At 45.2% G+C, this 25,935-nt stretch overlaps 1 protein-coding gene across 1 annotated transcript in view; it reads left to right on the top strand.

The window, feature by feature from the left end:
• LOC124607003 (collagen alpha-1(XVIII) chain-like) overlaps positions 1-25,935 on the top strand; it is a 939,249-nt gene that overhangs the window by 387,152 nt on the left and 526,162 nt on the right. The window contains exon 2 of the mRNA XM_047139151.1: positions 10,580-10,651. The gene's annotated coding sequence lies outside the window, so the exon portion shown is untranslated. The remainder of the gene's footprint in view (positions 1-10,579; positions 10,652-25,935) is intronic.

The following is a 25,935-nucleotide window of genomic DNA, read 5'->3' as shown; positions in this document are numbered from 1 at the left end:
TAAGGACATCACACATATCCATGCCCGAGGCACGATTCGAACCTGCGACCGTAGCAGCAGCGCGGTTCCGAACTGAAGTGCCTAGAACCACTCGGCCACAGCGGCCGGCAGTCTTGACTGGAATGGGCTCTTTGAAACCGTGAAGGTAGGAGGGGTAAAATACAGGGAGCGGAAAGTTTGTACCAGTTGTGCAGAAAGCAGGATGCAGTTATAAGAGTCAGAGGATTTGAAAGGGAAACAGTGCTTGAAATAACGGTGAGGTATGGTTGTAGCCTCTCGGCGATGCTGTGCAGTCTGTACATTGAGCAAGCAGTAAAGAAATGGGGGTTAAAGTTCGGGGAGAAGGAATAAAATCTTTTTAAGTCTTGTCGATGACACTGTAATTTTTTTCAGAGAGAGAAAAGAAGATGTTAGAGCGGCTGAACGGAATGGGTGCTGGCTTGAAAAGAGATTGCAAGATGAAAATCAACAAAACTTGATGAACGGTAATGGAATACAGTGGAATTAAAGCAGGCGATGCTAAGGGATTTAGTTTAGGAAAGGAAACACTAAAAATAGTAGATGAGTTTTGCCATTTGGACAGGAAAATAACTGACGATCCCGACGTAGAAAGGATATAAAATGCAGACTGACAGTAACAAGGAATGCGTTCGTCAAAATGAGCAACTTGTCAACATAGAATGCAAACTTAAGTGTCAGCAAATCTTTTCTGTACGGAGCGTAGCCTTTTGAGGAAGTGGAGAAGAGAAGAATAGAAGCTTTCTAAATGTGGTGCTACATAAGACTGTTGAAAGTTGGATAGGTAGATGGAATAACTAAAGGGAAGGTACAGAATAAAAAAAAAAAATGTTCAAATGGCTCTGAGCACTATGGGACTGAGGTCATCAATCCCCTAGAACTTAGAACTACTTAAACCTAACTAACCTAAGGACATCACACACACCCATTCCCGAGGCAGGATTCGAACCTGGGACCGTAGCGGTCGCGCGGTTCCAGATTGTAGCGCACAGAACCGCTCGGCCACCCCGGCCGGCGGTACAGAATCGAATTGGTTCAGTAATACTCAAACCGGTCATCACCTACCTTCTGTAGAATGCGTTCAGTGGCACCTGTGTGTAATACGGTGCATACTGACGAGTCATAGAGTCGAGTGATCCAGTTGGGCGATCAGTCGGCACTCGGGAGGCGTGTCTGTTCAGAGGTAGAGTACAACCAAGCCCCACCGACGATTACGTATTTCTTTTTGAACTACTGTAGCCATTTGAATGGGTTCGCAGTGTGAGCCAGAGGTAGGCTGGAAGGACGTATCGACCGATTGCCGCACATGTTGGGCATGGTGTATCGCTGGCGTGTCGCTGCTTTCCACAGTTGTCTGTGGAACGTTGCCACACCTGTAGATAAGGCTCCAGACGTCCGCATAGGTCAGACTCACTTCAAGATAGGCTTACTGCGCGAGCAGCGTTGGTCAACGGAATATTATCCAGGAACGAAATCCCGGCACATGTTGCACCTGTGGTGTAGTCAGGGACCACTGGAAACAGCCCACTTGCAGCTGGATTAAGATCACCTGTCGCTACAAAGAACGACTACTCTCGTGTCGTGAAACGGATGGTGTTTTCAGTGATGGCAGCGGGTCCTGTCTGTACGTGAGTGACGGATGTGGATCTGGTGAGGTGCCTATTGGTGAGTGCGCTCGCCCACGACACACTGGATTCATGGTGTGGGCGACAACTCATGGTCACATTTGCTGTTTCTGCGGGGTAAAGTAACCGTGCGCGGTACGCTGGACAGGCTGTCCAGCTACTGCCATTTCTTTGACAAGAAAGTGGTGTGCCTTTTCAGCAGGACAGAACACGTTCTCACACGGCTGGCGCGACGCAGCCCACTCTTCGTGGTGTACAATTTCCCTGGCTAGTAAAATCACCAAATCTCTCCCCAACTGATTACGCAAAGGGACATAATGATGCGGGAACTTATTTTTTCTGCAGGTACTGCAAGAACGATTCCCGAATCGCAATAAAAGACTCAAGATGGTTGGGAAAATGCCACATGGCACTTTCATCATCGTTTACATGCGAGAGTACACTTTTGCGCTGCCACCAGGGGATAGACTGTGTACTTATGCGACTGTTTTGGGCATTTTTTATTGTGACCTGCGTATTTCATTTGGTCTGAATGCCTTAACACATACTCCTACAATGATGAACTACTTGTCACGTCTTTTTGTCAATAAAATGGCCTTGTCCTGGAGCGTGTTGCATTTCTTCCCAGCACTTTAGTGTGTTTCCTGGGTAAATTCTGCATTACCTTTTCAATCAATCCGATTTATTAACCACATAAATACTAAGAACTCCGAGCACCCTAGTACATGTTTGAATTCCTTCACTGACCTCGGAAAGCATCAGCGCTACCAATCGTTCATCAACCTGAGTTGAAATATATGTTTTTTACGATTGCTGGAGAGGCAAAAATTCTCTTTCTTACTTGGAGCAGACCTCATATGAAAGTCGTTTTAGTCCATTTGTTCGCATTGTAATGGTCAGTATAGCAATAAAATCGCAGATACAGTTTCTCTTTCACTTCTTCTTGCCTTGCCTGCTCCCAGTACTTTTCCTCTGGTTACTTCTTCCTTCGCCAAGATACCTGAATACCTGAGAACATGATTGGTTGATGTACTTTCGTGTCCGTGTGACGAAACAACAAGTTTCAAGGCACGAAAAAAGTGAGCGTAGCTAGCTAAAAAATTGCTGCGAGAGAAATTGATAGCAACAGTTGCCAGTGAAACGACATCGGGGAGATGGCTCCCATATTTCCGAGGCCTAATACGGGGGTAATGTCACAGGGCTATCCGACTCGCGTGCTCATCGTTTGTCAACCTGCGTCCTCCATTTTCCTGATTACGTCACAGTGGGAGGCTAGTGCTTACGCACCGAGATATCGACTGCTCCTGGTTGCTACGATGGACGGACGTTCTTGTCAGCAGGTTGATGGCCAACCTTGTAAGAGTGGCAGGGACGTCTCAGCGTCATTTTTGTGTAAATGAGACACTATGACCGTACCGAGGTGCCGTTACTAAGACGTTAAACTGCGCGCTCGGAAACAACGAACTGCACTTTAGGAGGAGAAAATTCTCACGGAGAATTTGCCAAGTGTTTCAATTGCACGGCTACATGATCATCGCTTGAGCTGCTAGTTTGACGAACGACGAGGAACAGCAAGTAGCACTTCTACTATAATTTACAAACCATCACGAACGCTAGAACATTGTAAAAGTTGGCCACCGTTTTCATATCTCAGGCAACGTACTACGGATTTTCAAATCGGATTTAGATGTGTAACAAAGAAGAAGTGTTAAACAGATCCAACCGAGAAAGTGTCGCACTGAAATACTGGCACCCTAACACAAAGTTTATCGTCACGGTGAACAGTAAGTCAATGCAAACAATGATAATAATAAATCAATAAACACAAATGAGAATACTTCTGTATTACAGCCGCATTGTTAACAGTGAGAAGAGAACGGGGATCGTGGCGGCCATAAGCTGTTCCCCGGAACAGTCTCATCATTCGTCTGATACAGCAGGGGAAATAATGAGAACATCACATTAGCATCGCTGTATCAGCTCCCCAGTACAGGAGTAGTACCCGTACAGTTTTCATCCACCGAAATACAGGTGGACGAACTTTGGGCATGCCTGCAAAGAATAGAAATCTGTCTCGAGGAAACATTTCATCTTTGACTTCAAAACAGGTGTTGTTTTAGAACTACCTTCGGTTCTTACGGAAGGTAATCGAAAATGGACATGCACTGTTTCCCTGAACTATGGTTAGGAGCGCGTTTGTCATTTTACACAGTGCGCAGTGTCAACAAGAAAACTAGCGAGGGAACAGACAGACTGAAATTTCAGCGAGAGTCCCCAATTTGTTAAATAGACGCTTACTTGATGGGTGTGAATCAGCACTGCATATGGTTTCGTTTTCAGGCGTAAATGTCTATCGCCCCTGAAAAGGTGACAAGACGACTTAAACAATTATTGTCCAACTGAAAGAAAAACAGCCCTCGGTCACTATTTTTAACGAATTAACCTGGTTTCAACACTGTTAGGAGTGTCTTCTTCAGAATTTGAAACAAAGAATGGTCTATATTATATAACATGGTCACAGAATAATGACCATGTTATAGAATATAGACCATTTTTTGTTTTAAATTCTGAAGCAGACCCTCCTAGCAGTGTTGAAACCAGGTTAATTTGTTAAAAATAGTGACCGAGGGCTGTTTTTCTTTCAATTGTAACTATTCATAGTCTCTGAACGTGCAGCCATGTACAAAATTTTGCAATTATTGTCCAATTTTCTTATTGATATCTTGTTCAAAAATTTTTGGAAAGGTAAGGTATTCGAGAGTAGTCTCACTCTTAAGTGGAAACAGTTTACTTCGTATATCGCGGTTTGGCTTCCAGAAGGGTTGCTCGACTAAGAAAACTGTTTATACATTCACTCATCAAATCGTACAAGCCTTAAATAATAAAATATTGTCAGTTGCCATTTTTTGTGATCTTTCCAAGGCATTCAACTTTGTACATCGCGATGCTCTCTCAGAAAAACTCACGTTTCATGGGAGTGATGGCTTTATGCACGGCTGCTTTGCATCATACCTAAGAAACAGGATGTGAAATGTCGTGCTGAATAATTCAATTACTAACGGAAGGGTAGACAATTTTAATGACTGGGGAGAAATCACGAACGGAGTCTCACAGGGTTCAATTTTGAGTCCACTCTTATTCCTTATACGTGTGAATGGCATTCTTCTTAACATTCAAGATGCAGATACAATTGATGCTTTTGCTGTAAAATAATAGTGTACTTTTGTTGAAACAACTTTTGCTGCTGATTGTCACAATCTATTAAATTTGCATAGTGCAATACGCGTTCCGGCAAGTAATTTCCGCTGTCAAGAGTTTTCAAGTTTTAATTGCTTGTACTAGTTGTCGACTTTGTCGTGCTAGCTGTGTGTGTGTGTGTGTGTGTGTGTGTGTGTGTGTGTGTGTGTGTGTGTGTGTGTGTGTGTGGTGCTATGGCGTTCCGGAATATTCACAGAAGTGGGAAAACGTGAACAATTGATATTTCGTGCCATACATTTATCATCACTTACACCGATCCATACTCTGTCAAAATGGAAACATAAACAAACAAACAAGACACTGCGACAGAAGTTTACAGTTTGTTAACAAATCACTGATGCTACTTTCTCAATGTAGGGAAATGATTAATAATGTAAAGAAAATTAGTATATTATATTATTATTACACGCTTCCTTTCTCTACACAACAGTTTTTTGTATTTCGCTTTCACGCAGGTATTTTTCTTCTAAAATCTCCATTTCTTCACCTCCACTTACTATATCTTGTTTTTTAAAGCTCAGTTCTAATTCCTAAATTGGTGTCATTTGACGTGAGACTATAAGCTCATGTCGTATGCCTTTTATGTGTAAAAGCACCTTCGTGCTGCAAACACTTGGTGTAGACATTCCGGCCAGCTTGTGGAACATGGATAATTCCCGGCACGCCATTTAATAGAGCCGAGCGTCTGTAAACGGTTGACTGCCAATGATTATACTGTCTGCCAATGACTACACTGTGTAGTTAGAAGTTATTTCTGCTGCAAATTTTTCAATCCAGTCATTGCTGTACGTTTTGAAAACGTCTGCAATATTTTCTGATAATTCTTTATACTATGGTGTAACAAATTAAGTAGCTTGAAAATATGCCTGAAATTCAGGCACCAACGTATCGAAAAGAAACTAGAACAATTTAACAATGTAACCATAAAACAGGGTGTAACTGAAAGCAAAGACTGAACGGATAGCAGGAGATTTAAACAGAACAGTGAAAATAGCAAGGAATGCTTTTGCTAAGCTAAATAAGGATTTTAAAAAAGTCCCGGTACGTTAAGACTGTGTGCTGGACTGGGACTTGAACCGGCGACCTATCGAGCAGGGCGCCTAACGACCGGTTTATCCAGTACCGACTCGCGAGTTTCAGCTGTCAAACAGCTTCGGAAATAGAGCGCGGAGTAAAAGATTCATTCTGGACGTAGTGTTTTTGAAATTAAGTCTCCGAAGACTCTGGAAAAGGGAAGTCCACAATCGGCGTGTACTGATTTGACCGTTTTCGTTTTGGGGAGTGAGTCAGTGGCTTCCGATGAGAAAACTATTCAAAAGATGCGGGTTTTCCGGCGAGTGGAAGTCGACAGTAACTGGAAGGGACAGGAAAAGCAAAACACTGGAGTCGTGAACAGACTGTAGTGGAGGGTGCGCTCTTGGCTGCCATCTGGCGGCTGGAACGGCCACCCGACACCAGTTGCAAGTTGCCTCTCTGACAGCTGCCAGGGACGACAAAAGTTTGGTTGTATTTCACACAATTATCGACCAAATTTAAAATGCTGTCATAGTCAACTCATCGAGAGGTGTAATCTTAAGTGAAAGGTGTAACACAGTAAGACAAATATTCAAGTTAGAGATAGTGTGTATCACTTGCAACGAACTTTACACACGATTTCAAACCTTGTTAAAACTTCTTTCCGCTGACACTTAACACAGAATAGTGAAAGGAAAAAAGTTAATCACTTTTTCTGTTCATGTAGTAAGACTTCAGCATCAAGCGCGATGCTTTAATTTATTATTCTGATCGCAAACATATTTCACAGACAGTATCATCACACAGCCGAAAGTACTTGTACGAGACGTAGCGCAAGAGATATGACATCAAACAAGTTGCGAGATGCGTGAAAAAAAGCGGAGCGCATATAACCTAGATTCTGTTTATCTGTGGTGTCGTAGATTCTTCTTTTTCCCCATCCTGACTCGAGCACAAACTACCCCCTTAAGGGGGGGTAGAACGTCAAACGGGCCGACTTGGAGCAGGAGAGGCACCACAGGACATTTTATTTTCTACTGTCTATACTTTTACAAATAAATTCATAAAACTTTGTCAGCATGACCAGGAAGGATCCAGGATTCACACTCATAGCAGTGGAAGTGCAAAAACAACAAAATAATTTTTTTTTAGATATGAAATTTCATCATTTTTTCACTTACTGTTGGCTGCATTTGTTGCTATAGGTACATTTTTCTTCACAAGTAAGAGAGATTCTTGGATGAATTTTGTACAGCATACAAACCATACTTACAGGTGTATGAAACTCTAGAATTTTCCAAATCTATTAAAAAATGTGGTAAAAATTGAGATACTTAAATACAAAATTTGATTTTTTCTAAACATAAAGTTTAAAACGTAACAGCTCATTCATTTTTTCATAAATTAAATAGATTCTAGAGTTTCAGACACCTGTGAGTATGGTTTGTATGATGTGCAAAATTCATCAAACAGTCTCTCTTACTTATGAAGAAAAGTGTACCTATAGCAACAAATGCAGCCAATAGTAAGTGAAAAAATGATGAAATTTCACATGTAAAACAAAAATTATTTTGTTATGTTTTTAAATTTCCGCTGCTACGAGTGTGAATCCTGTTTCCTTCGTGGTCATGCTGACAAAGTTTTATGAATTTACTTGTAAAAGTATAGCCAGTGGAAATTAAAACGTCCTGTGGTGCGTCTCCTGCCCCAAGTCGGCCCGTTTGACGTCCTCCCCCCGTAAGATGTGGGAAGTATCATCAGACTCGATCGCGTCAGTGTAGTAGAATCGTCAGCGGCTTCACCTGCAACGTGACCATTCCGTTTCATACTCCTAGAACTTTTTCTTATTACTTTGTTTCCCTAGCGTTTATCCCGTCTAGTTTATTTCATCATTTATCTTCGAGACGGGATGCCGTACGAGGCGTCACAGTCGTCAGAGTAACTTGGGGGAGGGCAGTCTTGTGCGCCATCGGTCTGTGAGTAATGTGCACTCGGTTCCGTTTGCGGTCGTACTGTAACTGTTTTTGTACCGTATTGTCTGGGATGGAATTTGGGAACCAGCTCACCATTTGCCTAAACGAGCGTGGAGAACCGCCTGAATACCACTCTTGCGCTGGCCGGTGTACCAGACCGCGGCCGTTAATTTCCCGCACGGATACTGCGTGATACCCTACAGTTTGTCAGAGACTGGCACAAGTTGACTGATTCCGGCTGCGTCTCACCGACGCTTCCGTCGTAGAGGCTACTTTTCCCGTGCCGGTAGCAGTGCGCTCCCGATACGGCGTCCCCGCCTGTGGACTAGAGATGGGTAGTTCGCGAACGAACTGGTGCAAAGGAACGGTTCACCAAGATGAAAGGAGCGAGGAACGAATTCCAAGGAACGATCGGTTCATACTTCACTTCGGTCGCGGCGGTCTACTTATAGTTCCCTTGAACGAGGAACGATCGGTTCATAGTTCACTTCGGCCGCGGTGGTGTACTTATAGTTCCAGAGAACGAGGAACGATCAGTTCATAGTTCACTTCGGTCGCGGCGGTCACTTCGGCAGTTCTCGTTCCAGCCTCGGTCGCGTGCTCGTCTCAGTCTCCGTCTCCCTTGGCCGCACTCGTCGTTCTTCGCATGACCACCTGTCTCAGTTTCGCTGCCGACTGCTTCTAGTTAGTTCAGTATCCAGTTGTTCGTTTCGTTCACTGCAGTCGCCAATTTTACATGTGTTCCAAACTGTTCTTCCACTTGGTTCTGGCTATTCAGCGTCCACGACCGGTATTCAAAAAGTATTTTATAGTTACGTTAATTACATAAAAATTAAGTTGCACGTAATAGGTACGTCTTTTCAGGTAACAAAAGGGCATATCAGCTCTCTTCATTATATCGATAAACAGCAGAAGACATAACAAGGCAAGTTTTTTGTGTTATTCATATACTTTTTGGTTTCATCGACTTGATTTAGCAACAAACTTTCAATAATTTGCTTAATTTTTACTGTAAGACAATTCATATAAAACGATTTTCGTGTATCTTTCATATACAAAACATTACATTTGTTTCCAATTTGCATTACCTGCTAGTTTGGTTTCTTTGGGAAAAAAGTGGGTTGTGGGTCATTTTGGTTCAGTAGGAAAAGCGGTGGCTCTCCATTTGAAAAGACATAGATTGCCATAAAATCGTATTCACTTATTATCTGAAAAACATTTGTTCAGAAGGAGCTTTCAAACCAAAAACTTTACTACTGCGAACTTAATTATTATTACTATTGCTGCATGAACTTTAATAATGCAACATAGAAAGCTAATTTTTACTAAGCGTGTCACGCAAGTATGATAAGAAAACCACATTTTATTTTATGCTTCCATAAAGTCTACTTCGCCTACGAACTCAGAGACAGCGTGAAGTATATATAGGGTGTAAACGATTATTGTTTACAACGTAGCGTAGCTATGTAGTGGAAGTCGAAACGAAGAATTTAATACAAGACATTTGTGGTCTATTAAGTTGGGAAACAGGTACCAACAGGTTTACAAGGCTACATGTGCTAGAGCCCATGCGAGTCGCGTGGGATTTTCATGTTCTCTTCTCCAGCTCTCTACACATCGTCATCGATTGTTTCGCCATTGTTGCTTGCATTTCTTCACTGCCTAATTATTACATGTTTGTCTGTCTGTTTGTTGTATCTGCTCGTAACGGGCAACACGTCGTCCGTAATTGGCGAGTAGTCTGTACTCGGGGCCGGTTTTCCGTGCGCCACCCTATATTATTTCCCTGCGATCAGCCACACAACGCTACAGTTGGCTAAACGAGAAGAGGTTCTGCAGAATCACAGAAATTACTTCTAAAAATGTGTAAGAATTCTGTAATGAATGAAAACTCTATACTCCAGGGGGTAGGCAAGTGCCCTCTCTCGGTGCCCTCCGTCCTTCAGTCACCTACACTACTAGTTTTCAGTTTTTCATAAGAAGCATATACCAAGCACAAATGAACGGTGAACGAGTAAAAATGAACGGATCCCAAAAAAGAACGATCAGCAGTGAACTAGTTCCCAAGGATGATCGAGTTTGCCCATCTCTACTGCGGACGCGACCGTGTGCGCCGCGCTACCAGCTGAGGCTGCTCTGGCCGGCGGCCGGTATTTAGCGTCGCGGAGGCGCGACGGTGGCGCCGCGGCGCGGGGGAGGGCCGCAGCGCCGGCTATAAGCGCCGCCGGCCGCCGGCCCGTGGCAGTCAGGCGCTCGACGTCCGCCGTCTGGGAGGCGGGCTTCCCCACACGCGCGCTCTCCACACGCGAGGCGGCACGCGGCTAGCGGACGCGAGTCACAGCACACTGTAATACTGCTGTTGTAGGACTCGCGTCGTACAGTTGTAAACAGTGCGCGCCGGAGGAAAGTACGCGTGCCTTCGTTCACACACACACACACACACACACAATTAAAATTGTATAGCCTCGGCATGGCAGTAATAGACGCTTAGCAGACACCGAGCACGAGAACTGGTGACAGTAGCCAGCCGGTCGGCGGCCACAGGGGATGCGAGTGGCAGCGGCGCGCGTTGCGCTAGGGCAGTGAGGCGCAGGTGCAGGTGCAGGCGCAACAGGTGGCCGCTGGCTGCTGCGTGGGCGTGGCGCGGCCGCCGCCATGTTGACTCACCTGGTGCTCTTCCTCACTGTGCAGGGCGCGCTGCAAGAGCTCAAGCTGTACGGCAACCCGGCACTCGCCGAGGTCCAGTGCGACAACTCCTTCCAGGTGAGTGGCACGCTGCCTGCTGCCCTCTGCCCGCTGCAGTCCGCAGGTAAGTCGCCCAGCCTCGCATGTTTCTCTGCTTCACGCGACTCCCCTCCCTCTCAACTGGCCTAAAGACTACCCCGTGCGACAGGGGACAGTGGCTGGATTGAAGAAAAGTAAGGCCATACCGCCTTTACCACAGCCATTCGTGTTTTATGAATTTTGGCCACCAAACCGAGATGCCAGTTTCACTTTTCATTACAGCTTAAGTTTGAAGCACTAGTCGATTTTATAAATCTGGCTGAAATTACATTGCTTCGCGAGTGGAGTACCTAGTCGCTTGTTAGAAACACCACTCGAGTCCCATCCAACTTTCATGCCCAATCACATCAGTACCGTCTATTCACCAAATATCGTATAGTCTGAAACCTCCCCTGAGAAAAATTTATGAATGATTGTGCTGATAAACCCCTTACGTTATTTCATTTTGAAACTGCTGAGCAAAACTGAACGTGCACAGACATTTCTCTCTTTACTTATTCAGATCATCAATAAACTGACACACAACATTTTTAGCACGACGCAATCTGACTTTCAACAATCCCTACAAAAGAATGGCCCTGACTAACAATAATCTATACCTTTCATGAATCACTTACCCCACAAAAATCTTCGTTACTCGAACTACTGCAATACAGCGAGCGCCAATACTGCCAGCTCAATAAAAGATTCTAACTACTAAAGTCACTAACTACTGATAGGCATAGTTAGCAAATGAAAGATTTTGATACAGAACAAACAATGTATTTACCTTAATAGTGTTCAAAAGTCATAATATATATATCAGTTCATGACATCCAGTCTCTCAAATTTACTGTCTCTGATGGACACACATCCAGATCATCCGCTCTGAAAACTCCGCCATCTCTCTCCCCACATCCACCACTGCTGGCGGCTCACCTCCAACTGCGCAACGCTACGCGCTGTTAACATCCAGCTGCCCAACACTACAATAGAGAATATTTCAACAATGCAAACCACATGCAGACTGCACACAGCACAGCCAGTGATTTTCATACAGATCGCTACGTGGCGTTACCAATATAAAGACCTAAGCAGCCTATTTACAAGTCTTCATTTCTTGATCTGATTCGACTCTGAGCTATCTCCTTATGCTGTGACAGGTGTCATTGAAGACGATCAACTCAGTACAGTGGACCACCAGTTTTTTTACACACTCGGAGGAGCTGGCGGTAAACGATCCGCACAGGTGTTTCGAGCAGAGGCCGGGACGAGTGCAGATTTGAACGGAGTCAGGTGGCTCCTACAGTCAGCGCCTTGGGCGACTACCCATGTCTGCAGCATCCCCACAGTGATCTCGCAAATAGGCGCCTGTAAAACTGCCAGTCGATTGTCACTGAGATGCGCAGCCTGAAGTACAGGGTTCAGCGTCAGAAAAAAGTGGCCCACGGACACGCCACAACATGCACTTCCCTAGCAGTGCGAGTAGTTTCATTCGGACCTCATAACCACGAATAATTTGCCTGCATACGCATCTAACTGTCATTTTTAAGTTCCGAACATACTCTTGCACAAGCTCGCTTTCTGCCTCGTGCTGAAGATTTAAAAATATTCACCGCACAGGGACTCGGGCATTCCCGAAGAACTTGCTTCCATTCCCACAGACAACACGTTGCTGCCTGTTTACAAGTAGTTTCCAGACAGCTTCATCTGACTATCTGAATAAGTTAACTGACGCATTTTTGTGAAGACTATGTCAAAGTTGATTGTACCAAATGCTTCTCTGAAGTCCAGTACTGTCCATAGTGTGGCCCCACTGTTGTCGACGGCACTTTTCAAATCTTCAGCCACCTTAGTTATGGCAGTGTCTCTGCTATGGGGCTTACGCAAATCGGCGTCAGTAGAGGAGTAAATTAATTATTTATCTTAAATGTCTAGATCGCGTCATCCAACAGTAGACAAAGACAGCTTTACTACAGTACAATTTTCTTAAATAGAAAATCAGCAAGACTTTTAGATAAATGACGGGGTTGTGAAGCAGCTGAATGGGTTGAAAATAAATAAATCGCCAGGTCCTGATGTGATTCCAATTCGGTTTTACAGAGAGTACTCTACTGCATTGGCTCCTTACTTATCTAGCATTTATCGCGAATCTTTTGCCCAACGTAAAGTCCCGAGCGACTGGAAAAAAGCACAGGTGACGCCTGTATATAAAAAGGGTAGAAGGACGGATCCTCAAAATTACAGACCAATATCCTTAACATCGGTTTGTTGCAGGATTCTCGAACGTGTTCTCAGTTCGAATATAGTGAATTTCCTTGAGACAGAGAAGTTGCTGTCCATGAATCAGCACCACTTTAGAAAGCATCTCTCCTGCGAAACGCAATTCGCCCTTTTTTCACATGGTATCTTGCGAACCATGGATGAAGGGTATCAGACGGATGCCATATTCCTTGACTTCCGGAAAGCGTTTGAATCGGTGCCCCCACTGCAGACTCCTAAGGTACGAGCATATGGGATTGGTTGCCAAACATGTGAGTGGCTCGAACACTTCTTAAGTAATAGAACCCAGTACGTTGTCCACGATGGTGAGCGTTGATCGGAGGTGAGGGTATCATCTGGAGTGCCCCAGGGAAGTGTGGTAGGTCCGCTGTTGTTTTCTGTGTACATAATTGATGTTTTCGATAGGGTGGATACCAATGTGCGGCTGTTTGCTGATGATGCTGTGGTGTACGGGAAGGTGTCGTCGTTGAGTGACTGTAGGAGGATACACGGTGACTTGGACAGGATTTGTGATTGGTGTAAAGAATGGCAGCTAACTCTAAATATAGATATCTGTAAATTAATGCAGATGAATAGGAAAAAGAATCCCGTAATGTTTGAACATTAGTAGTGTAGCGTTTGACAGAGTCACGTCGATTAAATGGTTCAAATGCCTCTGAGCACTATGGGACACAACTGCTGAGGTCATTAGTCCCCTTAGAACTAGTTAAACCTAACTAACCTAAGGACATCACAAACATCCATGCCCGAGGCAGGATTCGAACCTGCGACCGTAGCGGTCTTGCGTCGATTAAGTACTTGCGCGTAACATTGCAGAGCGATGTGAAGTGGGACAAGCATGTAATGGCAGTTGTGGGGAAGGCGGATAAGTCGTCTTCGGTTGATTGGTAGAATTTTGGGAAGATGTGGTTCACCTGTAAAGGAGACCGCTTATAAAACACTAATACGACCTATTCTTGAGTACTGCTCGAGCGTTTGGGATCCCTATGAGGTCGGATTGAGGGAGGACATAGAAGCAATTCAGAGGCGGGCTGATAGATTTGTTACTGGTAGGTTTGATCGTCACGCGAGTGTTACGGAAATGCTTCTGGAAATCGGGTTGGAGTCTCTAGAGGAAAGGAGGCGTTCCTTTCGTGAATCGCTACTGAGGAAATTTAGAGAACCAGCATTTGAGGCTGACTGCAGTACAATTTTACTGCCGCCAACTTATATTTCGCGGAAGACCACAAAGATAAGATAAGAGAGATTAGGGCTCATACAGAGGCGTATAGGCAGTCATTTTTCCCTCGTTCTGTTTGGGAGTGGAACAGGGAGAGATGATGCTAGTTGTGGTACGAGGTACCCTCCGCCACGCACCGTATGGTGGATTGCGGAGTATGTATGTAGATGTAGAGGGCGAGGTCATCTTTGTGTTCTGAGTCCAGTTTGTAAGAAGCACGCCAGTCGAGACTACATGGATTCCAAAACTACAAGGAATATTTTAGCAACCGCGATGGTTTCTGTCACTTCAGTGGGGGCTCTATTCCTGTTGTGTGAGACGAGAAAATCACCAAGTTCGGGCAGTCGATTTCAGTATTCAAGTCGTGAACGATCTACTGCGGTTCACACAGGATGTCAGGTGGAGGAACTCTAAGACATACAGAAACAGAGCTTGAGTTTTCGTACGTGCATGATGTACGAAGACGAAATTAATGTAGCACTCCGGTTGCACTGCAATTAAATAACTGCCTGAGTTTCCTCAAAACTTTCATTTATGTCCGCAAATGGAAATGCTAACTTTTAAGTTCCCGTTCCGGCCTTGCGAGGTCTCACTATACTGTTTGTTGAAAGTGACATGCCCCTATTCGTTGTCTTTATTTCTTGTTGTTTTATCAAAGGTTACTGTTACTAGTTTATGAACACGTTTAGATGGTTCAAATGGCTCTGAGCACTATGGGACTCAACTGCTGAGGTCATTAGTCCCCTAGAACTTAGACCTAGTTAAACCTAACTAACCTAAGGACATCACAAACATCCATGCCGGAGGCAGGATTCGAACCTGCTACCGTAGCGGTCTTGCGGTTCCAGACTGCAGCGCCTTTAACCGCACGGCCACTGAACACGTTTAGAAAAATAAGGACGCGCCCTTTTATCGAAATGTCTTCCTAGAAACATATTGCACTGCATAGCTCTCGAAACCAGTTTGCAGAAACAGGCGTTAACTGCTACCTGCCTGTGCAGCGACAAGCTGTGATAACGCCCGAGATAATGCGTCTTCTAGGGGCCACTGCCCGGTCGATATCAGATGTGTGAAACTGGGTCAGGCCTACTGTCTGTCGTTTCACTGCTGCCTCTCTTATCGATCTTCCTCGGCCACATCTCCATGTCTTCTTTATATTTTCGTCCCTATGAAGTCAGACGCAGCGTAATCCTAAAGAAGAAATTATTTCTATCGCCATTCTGGGAGAGTATCTTCACCTATAACATGGGTCTTCCGGAAAGGTCTCTCTTCTTCTATTTAACCAAAAGTTCAACAGGATCATGCAGTCCGTCATATTTCTTTGTTGTACGGTATTCGTGAAACAGTTTGCATAAAGAAGAAGAATGGGATTCGTATAATCCCTCGTCGACGTGTACACAGAAGTGGAACAAAAGCTGAGAAATAACCAGAGTCTAGAACGACATCCGACTTACTTCACCAATGAAACCACCTCGGCGTCCGCCCGAAATTATTTGGAGATTTACTTACTTTTTTATTTATTTTTCATTCGGTGAGCTTCTCACAATGGTGCCGATTTGTCACCATAATTTTTTTTTTGTCATTAGTCTACTGACTGGTTTGGTGCGGCCCGCCACGAATTCCTTTCCTGTGCTAACCTCTTCATCTCGGAGTAGCACTTGCAACCTACGTCTTCAATTATTTGCTTGACGTATTCCAATCTCTGTCTTCCTCTACAGTTTTTGCCCTCTACAGCTCCCTCTAGTACCATGGAAGTCATTCCGTCATGTCTTAGCAGATGTCCTATCATCCTGTCCCTTCTCCTTATCAGTGTTTTCCACATATTCCTTTCCTCTCCGATTCTGCGTAGAACCTTCTCATTCCTTACCTCATCAGTCCACCTAATTTTCAACATTCGTCTATAGCACCAAATCTCAAATGCTTCGATTCTCTTCTGTTCCGGTTTTCCCACAGTCCATGTTTCACTACCATACAATGCTGTACTCCAGACGTACATCCTCAGAAATTTCTTCCTCAAATTAAGGCCGGTATTTGATATTAGTAGACTTCTCTTGGCCAGAAATGCCTTTTTTGCCATAGCGAGTCTGCTTTTGATGTCCTCCTTGCTCCGGCCGTCGTTGGTTATTTTACTGCCTAGGTAGCAGAATTCCTTAACTTCGTTGACTTCGTGACCATCAATCCTGATGTTAAGTTTCTCGCTGTTCTCATTTCTACTACTTCCCATTACCTTCGTCTTTCTTTGATTTACTCTCAAACCATACTGTGTACTCATTAGACTGTCCATTCCGTTCAGCAGATCATTTAATTCTTCTTCACTTTCACTCAGGATAGCAATGTCATCAGCGAATCGTATCATTGATATCCTTTCACCTTGTATTTTAATTCCACTCCTGAACCTTTCTTTTATTTCCATCATTGCTTCCTCGACGTACAGATTGAAGAGTAGGGGCGAAAGGCTACAGCCTTGTCTTACACCCTTCTTAATACGAGCACTTTGTTCTTAATCGTCCACTCTTATTATTCCCTCTTGGTTGTTGTACATATTGTATATGACCCGTCTCTCCCTATAGCTTACCCCTACTTTTATCAGAATCTCGAACAGCTTGCACCATTTTACATTGTCGAACGCTTTTTCCAGGTCGACAAATCCTATGAAAGTGTCTTGATTTTTCTTTAGCCTTGCTTCCATTATTAGTCGTAACGTCAGAAGTGCCTCTCTCGTCCCTTTACTTTTCCTAAAGCCAAACTGATCGTCACCTAGCGCATTCTCAATTTTCTTTTCCATTCTTCTGTATATTATTCTTGTAAGCAGCTTCACTGCATGAGCTGTTAAGCTGATTGTGCGATAATTCTCGCACTTTTCAGCTCTTGCCGTCTTCGGAATTGTGTGGATGATGCTTTTCCGAAAGTCAAATGGTATATCGCCAGACTCATATATTCTACACACGAACGTGAATAGTCGTTTTGCTGCCACTTCCCCAAGATTTTAGAAATTCTGATGGAATGTTATCGATCCCTTCTGCCTTATTTGACCGTAAGTCCTCGAAAGCTCTTTTAAATTCCGATTCTAATACTGGATCCCCTATCTCTTCTAAATCGACTCCTGTTTCCTCTTCTATCACATCAGACAAATTTTCACCCTCATAGAGGCTTTCAATGTATTCTTTCCACCTATCTGCTCTCTCCTCTGCATTTAACAGTGGAATTCCCGTTGCACTCTTAATGTTACCACCGTTGCTTTTAATGTCACCAAAGGTTGTTTTGACTTTCCTGTATGCTGAGTCTGTCCTTCCGACAATCATATCTTTTTCGATGTCTTCCCGTTTTTACTGCAGCCATTTCGTCTTAGCTTCCCTGGACTTCCTATTTATTGCAATCCTCAGCGACTTGTATTTCTGTATTCCTGATTTTCCCGGAACATGTTTGTACTTTCTCCTTTCATCAATCAACTGAAGTATTTCTTCTGTTACCCATGGTTTCTTCGCAGCTACCTTCTTTGTACCTATGTTTTCCTTCCCAACTTCTGTGATGGCCCTTTTTAGGGATGTCCATTCCTCTTCAACTGTATTGCCTACTGCGCTATTCCTTATTGCTGTATCTATAGCGTTAGAGAACTTCAAACGTATCTCGTCATTCCTTAGTACTTGCGTATCACACTTCTTTGCGTATTGATTCTTCCTGACTAATGTCTTGAACTTCAGCCTACTCTTCATCACTACTATATTGTGATCTGAGTCTACATCTGCTCCTGGGTACGCCTTACAATCCAGTATCTGATTTCGGAATCTCTGTCTGACCATGATGTAATCTAATTGAAATCTTCCCGTATCTCCCGGCCTTTTCCAAGTATACCTCCTCCTCTTGTGATTCTTGAACAGGGTATTAGCTATTACTAGCTGAAACTTGTTACAGAACTCAATTAGTCTTTCTCCTCTTTCATTCCTTGTCCCAAGCCCGTATTCTCCTGTAACCTTTTCTTCTACTCCTTCTCCTACAACTGCATTCCAGTCGCCCATGACTGTTCGATTTTCGTCCCCCTTTACATACTGCATTACCCTTTCAATATCCTCATACACTTTCTGTATCTGTTCATCTTCAGCTTGCGACGTCGGAATGTATACCTGAATTATCGTTGTCGGTGTTGGTCTGCTGTCGATTCTGATTAGAACAACCCGGTCACTGAACTGTTCACAGTAACACATCCTCTGCCCTACCTTCCTATTCATAACGAATCCTACACCTGTTATACCTTTTTCTGCTGTCGTTGATATTACCCGATACTCATCTGACCAGAAATCCTTGTCTTCCTTCCACTTCACTTAACTGACCCCTACTATATCTAGATTGAGCCTTTGCATTTCCCTTTTCAGATTTTCTAGTTTCCCTACCACGTTCAAGCTTTTGACATTCCACGCCCCGACTCGTAGAACGTTATCCTTTCGTTGATTATTCAATCTTTTTCTCATGGTAACCTCCCCCTTGGCAGTCCCCTCCCGGAGATCCGAAAGGGGGACTATTCCGGAATCTTTTGCCAATGGAGAGATCATCATGACACTTCTTCAATTACAGGCCACATGTCTTGTGGATACACGTTACGTGTCTTTAATGCAGTGGTTTCAATTGCCTTCTGCATCCTCATGTCGTTGATCATTGCTGATTCTTCCGCCTTTAGGGGCAATTTCCCATCCCTAGGACAAGAGAGTGCCCTGAACCTCTATCCGCTCCTCCGCCCTCTTTGGCAAGGCCGTTGGCAGAATGAGGCTGACTTCTTATGCCGGAAGTCTTCGGCCGCCAATGCTGATTATTTATCAAAATTTAGGCAGTGGCGGGGATCGAACCCGGGACCGAAGACGTTTTTTGATTATGAATCAAAGACGCTACCCCTAGACCACGGGTTCGGGTGTCACCATAACATAATGAATTTAAATTGCTCCGGTAAGCGTGTACGCAGAATATATGTTTTATGAGGACGGAACAGGTGATCAGCCGTGGCCTCGCTGAAGGAACTATGCCGTCATCTGCCTGAAATGTTTTAGGGAAAGTACGGAAAACCTACGTCAGGATGGCGGGACGGAGGGCATCACACACATCCATACCCGAGGCAGGATTCGAACCTGCGACCATAGCGGTCGCGCGGTTCCAGACTGAAGCGCCTAGAACCTCTCAGCCATGCCGGCCAGCCCCCCTAGAGGCCGTTTGAAAAACTCAACCGGTATCCCCCGTGATGAGCAAAGTTCAGCTCATGAGAATGACAAGACATTAATGTCATGAGCTATAGATCGTGGCACAACTGCTTATAAGAGCATTGTGATAAGTATCTTAACGTGACAGGGTTTTTTAGCTGTCCCCTATCTTTATTAACTCCTATTTTGAGTCCTCTAAGTAAGTTCTAATTTTGTAGTGTACATTACTTATACAACATGTTTTAGCTACATTTTTAAGTAGATGTATTTTAATAATCTCTTTCATATCCTTCATAATTTGTTATTAAATTTTATTCCGTTATCGAAAATGTTTTTTTGAATTTTGTGTTTTGTTTCTTCGTGGTAAATGCAAGTGAAAACTGGCTCTTGTTCCATGATTGAGTATGGAACTGGTAGTGGACTACTAATATTTTCCCTGATATACACAACACTTTTGTAGATGTATTCACTTGGTGTATGTAGTAAGCATATCAAATTTTTTACAGTTCTTTAAATGAGACCAACTAATAAATTACTATCACCGTTAGAGCCCTTTCCTGCAGTCTCAAACTTGTGTGCAAGTTATGTACTTTCCATCCTGATAAAAGAATCCCATAGATAAGAACTGCATGTGGTGCATTTCCTCTGATGTTTCGACAGATATTCGTAATTTCCTTTTTGCAACGTCTAGCTGGTCTAGCTGCTAGTCACGCCTTTCATGCGACGCCCAGCATCAATGGAAAACGTCGGTTTGTTTCTCGTTACAAGCAAAATTACACTACTGGACATTAAAGTTGCTACACCAAGAAGAAATGCAGGTGATAAACGGGCATTCGCTGGACAAATATATTATACTAGAACTGAGATGCGATTACATTTTCACGCAATTTGGGTGCATACATACTGAGATATCAGTACCCAGAACAACCACCTCTGGCCATAATAACGGCCTTGATACGCCTGGGCATTGAGTGAAACAGAGCTTGGATGGCGTGTACAGGTACAGCTGCCCATGCAGCTTCAACACGATACCACAATTCATCAAGAGTAGTGACTGGCGTATTGTGACGAGCCAGTTGCTCGGCCACGATTGACCAGACGTTTTCATTTCGTGAGATATCTGGAGAATGTGCTGGCCAGGGCAGCAGTCGAACATTTTCTCTATCCAGAAAGGCCCGTACAGGACCTGCAACATGTGGGGGTGCATTATCCTGCTGAAATGTAGGGTTTCGCACGGATCGAATGAAGGGTAGCGCCACTGGTCGTAACACATCTGAAACGTAACGTCCACTGTTCAAAGTGCCGTCAATGCGAACAAGAGGTGACCGAGTCGTGTAACCGATGGCACCCCATACCATCACGCTGGACGATACGCCAGTATGGCGATGACGAATGCACCCTTCAATGGGCGTTCACCGCAATGTCGCCAAACACGGATGCGTCCATCGTGATGCTGTGAACAAAACATGGATTCATCCGAAAAACTGACGTTTTGCCATTCGTGCACCCAGGTTCGTCGTTGAGTACACCATCGCAGGCGCTCCTGTCAGTGATGCAGCGTCAAGAGAACCTCAGTCATGGTCTCCGAGCTGATAGTCCATGCTGCTGCGAACGTCGTCGAACTGTTCGTGCAGATGGGTGTTGTCTTGCAAACGTCCCCATCTGTTGACTCAGGGATCGAGACGTGGCTGCACGATCCGTTACAACCGTGCGGATAAGATGCCTGTCATCTCGACTGCTAGTGATACGAGGCCGTTGGGATCCAGCACGGCGTTCCGTATTCCCGTTCTGAACCCACCGATTCCATATTCTGCTAACAGTCATTGGATCTCGACCAACGCGAGCAGCAATGTCGCGATACGATAAACCGCAATCGCGATAGGCTACAATCCGACCTTTATCAAAGTGGGAAACGTGATGATACGCATTTCTCCTCCTTACACGAGGCATCACAACAACGTTTCACCAGTCAATGCCGGTCAAATGCTGTTTGTGTATGAGAAATCGGTTGGAAACTTTCCTCATGTCAGAACGTTGTAGGTGTCGCCACCGGCAACAGCCGAGTGTGAATGCTCTGAAAAGATAATCATTTGCATATCACAGCATCTTCTTCCTGTCGGTTAAATTTCTCGTCTGTAGCACGTCATATTCGTGGTGTAGCAATTTTAATGTCCAGAAGTGTTTTTTTCATAGTTTAATTTTATGTTCTCATTCGACAGAGTGGTCCGAAGTTAGTCTACTGCGTTATTCGTGTTATCGGTTTGTGTTAACAGGGACAGTGAAACGCGAAGAATAGCCTTGATCGGCGCTGACTGCTGGCACCGTGCAGCAGCGCTGGTCATCCGCTGCTGGAGTTCTCACTTCTCTTCCGCGTTTTACTGTTCCTTTTGATACGTACTGATAAAACGAATAATGTGCTAGACTAGTCTGGACTCATCTGTCCCGTTGTAATTCACACCATCTACATGCATGTCTATGCCGTGTCAGTCGCGTTATGGTCTGTAGTGGAAGGTACATCACATATGTCTATGATAGCCCTACTGCTTCTGACACGCCCACCCCATCTACTTCCTCCCTCTCACCTTCCTAGCTCCTTCTTCAGTGGTGCTGGGCGAACGACTATATTAATAAGTCTTTTTATGCAATGAAATTACTGTAAGTTTATCGTCATGATAGTTTCGTAACTTTCGTGTAGGAAAAAATGATGCTATTCTGAGAACGGAGCTCAGGAATGCGAGGCAGTTATTGAGAAGAGAGAGAGAGGGTTGCAACCTATCCCCGCGTTATTCACTCTTCGTATTGAGGCAGCAATAAGCGATGTGTAGGAGAACTTTGAAAGAAGGTATGCAGTTGAGGGAGGGGAGACAAATAGAAAGTTTAACGTTTGTCGATTATATTTTCATTCTGTCGCTGGTGGCAGAAGGACTTGGAAGAAAAATTGAACGAGCTGGATGCTATCCTCAAATTAGGTTATAAGATGAAAACCAGTAAATGTGAAACACAGGTCGCGAAATGTGGTGTAGTGGAATCAAGTGTTGCGAAGGGTATAAGCGTAAGAAATAAGGTGCTCAAAGAGGAAGTCGAGTTTTGCAATGGATGCTAGAGGGCAATGCTAAAGATTAGGTTGGTAGAGCGGCAGTGAATCGAACTGCAGAGAACACAGTTTAATAGCACAACATGACTAAAAGAAGACACAGGTTGCTGAGACACAGTCTTAGGCATCGTAAACCAGATTGGAATGTGACTGTAGGTTCTCTGAGACACACAAGTGCTTATCTATATGTGTATGAATGCGTAGCATGAAAGGCATCTACCTCCGATCGGTATTACGCCGTCAATTCTTATGAATTTGGAATAGGGAAAGGCACACTCTGATTGCACCAAACAAACGGCGGTTGATAAAAGAGACTACACATCTGTGTAGGTCCTCCATACAGGCCTCTCGCAAGGACTCTACCGTCCTTTTCCAGCTCCGCATCGGTCATACTTGGCCGACTCGTTGTCATCTCCTCCGACTCGAGGCTCCCGTTTGACGGTGGTCCACATTTTGTAGGACTGTCCCAACCGGGCTACCAGAGACGATGCCCCAGGCCTGACTTAGGTTTACATTTTATTCGAGAAGCTGGCTTTCACCATTCTCTCTAAGGGAGGGCCCCTTAAGCCTATCGGCCCATTGAGGGGTTGGCAGAACACTGTTGCCTCCTCCACCCAGACCGGTCTGCCGCTTTCTGGTCTCGGTGGTCCAGCTGACCCTCAACCTCGCAGCTCTTTTACTCACCTTCCCCCGTCTTGCGTGCGTCTATCTGTGCTTCTCTTGCCCTGTCCGTGTTGCTAGTCTTTCCTAGGCAATTTCTGAGTCGGGTACCCCTGGTAAGTGACGATGAGTGGGGGATGTATGTCCACTGATTCCACTCTGGTTTCTGGGGCTTCTGGTTGCTCCCTAGGCAAGGCACCTCGTCTGTCTTTATTCCTATATCCCCACTTTATTCTTGTTTGTCCCTTACCTATCCTCCGTTGATCTGTGGTAGACCTTGGCATTTTCTTCCCCTGGGTTTTGCGCACCAGACCATCTCTGATGTACAGTCATGTAAACCGTGTCTGTTTGAGGGATCAGGGTCTAACGATCTTGTAGTTGGTCCCTTTAATCATCCAGCCAACCAACCGACCAAAGGTGTCTACAGCAGACGACGCTGAACAGTTCAGAGCGGCCAGCTGCAGTCAGTACGTACCTCACAACAAACAGTCCCGCACACTCCTATGCCTGCGCCTGTTGTGCAGTGAGGTAGGCAACCAGCTAGCCAGCTAGGACCCTACCAGCCGGTTGGCCTTCAGTTTCGACGACTCTACATAGACCACGGCAAAAGAGCCACAGGAATCAGCGCTAGACATGGAAACGCACCGCCTCCCACCCTGCCACCCCTGTACCGCTCCACCCCTCTTCCACCTTACCATTCCCATGACGAGTCTAGTCTATGCGTTGTTGAGGTGCTTGCTGATATTAGTTCCGAAGTTGAACGGTGACTCGCCGTGTTGACACCACATCCTCTCGCACGTGGGACTTTAGGGTAACGAGTAAATTTTGTACGTCACGTATTCGGTCGCGTGACCAGGTATTCTTCGCCCGTTACTTTTTTCACCGAACGTCGTTACCGATGCATCAATTACGTATAAGTACTTTCAAAAAAATGGTTCAAATGGCTCTGAGCACTATGGGACTTAACTACTGAGGTCATCAGTCCCCTAGAACTTAGAACTACATAAACTTAACTAACCTAAGGACATCACACACATCCATGCCCGAGGCACGATTCGGACCTGCGGCCGTAGCGGTCTCGCGGTTCCAGACTGTAGCGCCTAGAACCGCACGGCCACTCCGGCGGCTGTAAGTACTTCTTTCCCATCGTAGCAAATTAGTGGCACCGGCTGCTAGTGACCTTGCGGTTCTAGGCGCTTCAGTCTGGAACCGTGTGACCGCTACGGTCGCAGGTTCGAATCCTGCCTCGGGCATGGATGTGTGTGATGTCCTTAGGTTAGTTAGGTTTAAGTCGTTCTAAGTTCTAGGGGACTGATGACCTCGGAAGTCCCATAGTGCTCAGAGCCATTTTTTTTATGGAAATGCTGTACGGAAGAATGCCGGTGGTCGTATAGAGGCCGCCACACTTCAACATGGATACGTAGCCCTAGTGGCGAAAAGGAACAGACACCTCACCCCTAGGCAGATCACTGCAACCGCTGTTGGTACTCGTTGCCTCTGGCAGAATCATTTTGCAGCGATTAAATCGGTCTGGTTTATATGCTCGGAAACCCGTAAAATGCATCCCGTTTCAACCAGGCCTTCGTTGATAAAGAACCCAATGCTGTAGGGAGCTTATTGCTTGGGGTCAGCTACATTGGTCCACACTGACGATCTCCGACGAATCCCGCTTCACTGTGGCAAGTGATTCTGCCTACCAGTTATTGTAGAAGACAGGGAAACACGTTACGCAGCACAGAATGTTCATGAACATCTTCTTTATGACCTAGGCTTGGCCGAACACCGCTGCATATCTCGGCGCCCGGTCCCGTTACAGCACAGCGCTATTGCAGGGATCTTATTCTGGATCATGTCCGTCTGTTTAGGGGCGCGGTAGGTCCCGCCTTTCTGTTTATGAACGACAGCGTGGGCTCACACAGGACCGCTGAGGTGTCGGACGCACTGCAAAGTGAAGGCACTGAACGTACGGAACTGCCTGCGTACGCCCTTGATCTTAATCCCACAGAGCATGCCTGGGCCGGCCAGAGTGGCCGAGCGGTTCTAGGCGCTAGAGTCTGGAACCGCGCGACCGCTACGATCGCAGGTTTGAATCCTGCCTCGGGCATGGATGTGTGTGATGTCTTTATGTTACTTAGGTTTAAGTAGTTCTAAGTTCTAGGGGACTGATGACCTCAGAAGTTAAGTCCCATAGTGCTCAGAGCCATTTGAACCAAGCATGCCTGGGATGATCTTGGAAGACGTGTTCCCAACGAACCCCCCCCCCCCCCCCCGAACTGCGCAAGAACTGGAAATCGCCTTGACAGAGGGGTTGGACAATATCCACCAACGACTCCTGAATAGTATGGTAGCCAGCACGAATAACAAGTGCAAAATGTGCATTAGTGCCCGAAGAGGGCGCTTTCCCTACTGAGAGTCCGATCTCGACCTTAATGTTGCAAGTCTGACCTGTGTCTGTCAAACAACGAACGTTATTTATGTCCGTTATCCTGCTTTCCCAAGCGCTGAAATCTGTACTACCTTTCGTTGTAAATATACCATTCCATTTCTGTTACGCACACACTACATTTCGTGTCGTCCATCATTGCCTTTTACTGTTCCTGTTTAACAGTGCCTCAATTACTTGGCAACTGTGAAGCAGTGTGCATCGAATTAGCTGCAGTTACTGACTTGTATAGGCGTTTACATTCACTTGTGCTGCCTTGTCACGTGACGAGGCCGCCCGCCAACTTAAGTAAACATGTGAATCGGGCCCGCAGGACACCAAAGGCTTCCCGTGCCTTCCGTAGCGTGTGAAACGAAGGGACTGGAGAATTAGGGATACTGCCGACTCGACCCGTGTCTGGCA

Source organism: Schistocerca americana, chromosome 3, assembly GCF_021461395.2.
Source record: "Schistocerca americana isolate TAMUIC-IGC-003095 chromosome 3, iqSchAmer2.1, whole genome shotgun sequence".
NCBI classification, from domain to species: Eukaryota; Metazoa; Arthropoda; class Insecta; order Orthoptera; family Acrididae; genus Schistocerca; species Schistocerca americana.
This window is presented reverse-complemented; position numbering and strand designations above follow the sequence as displayed.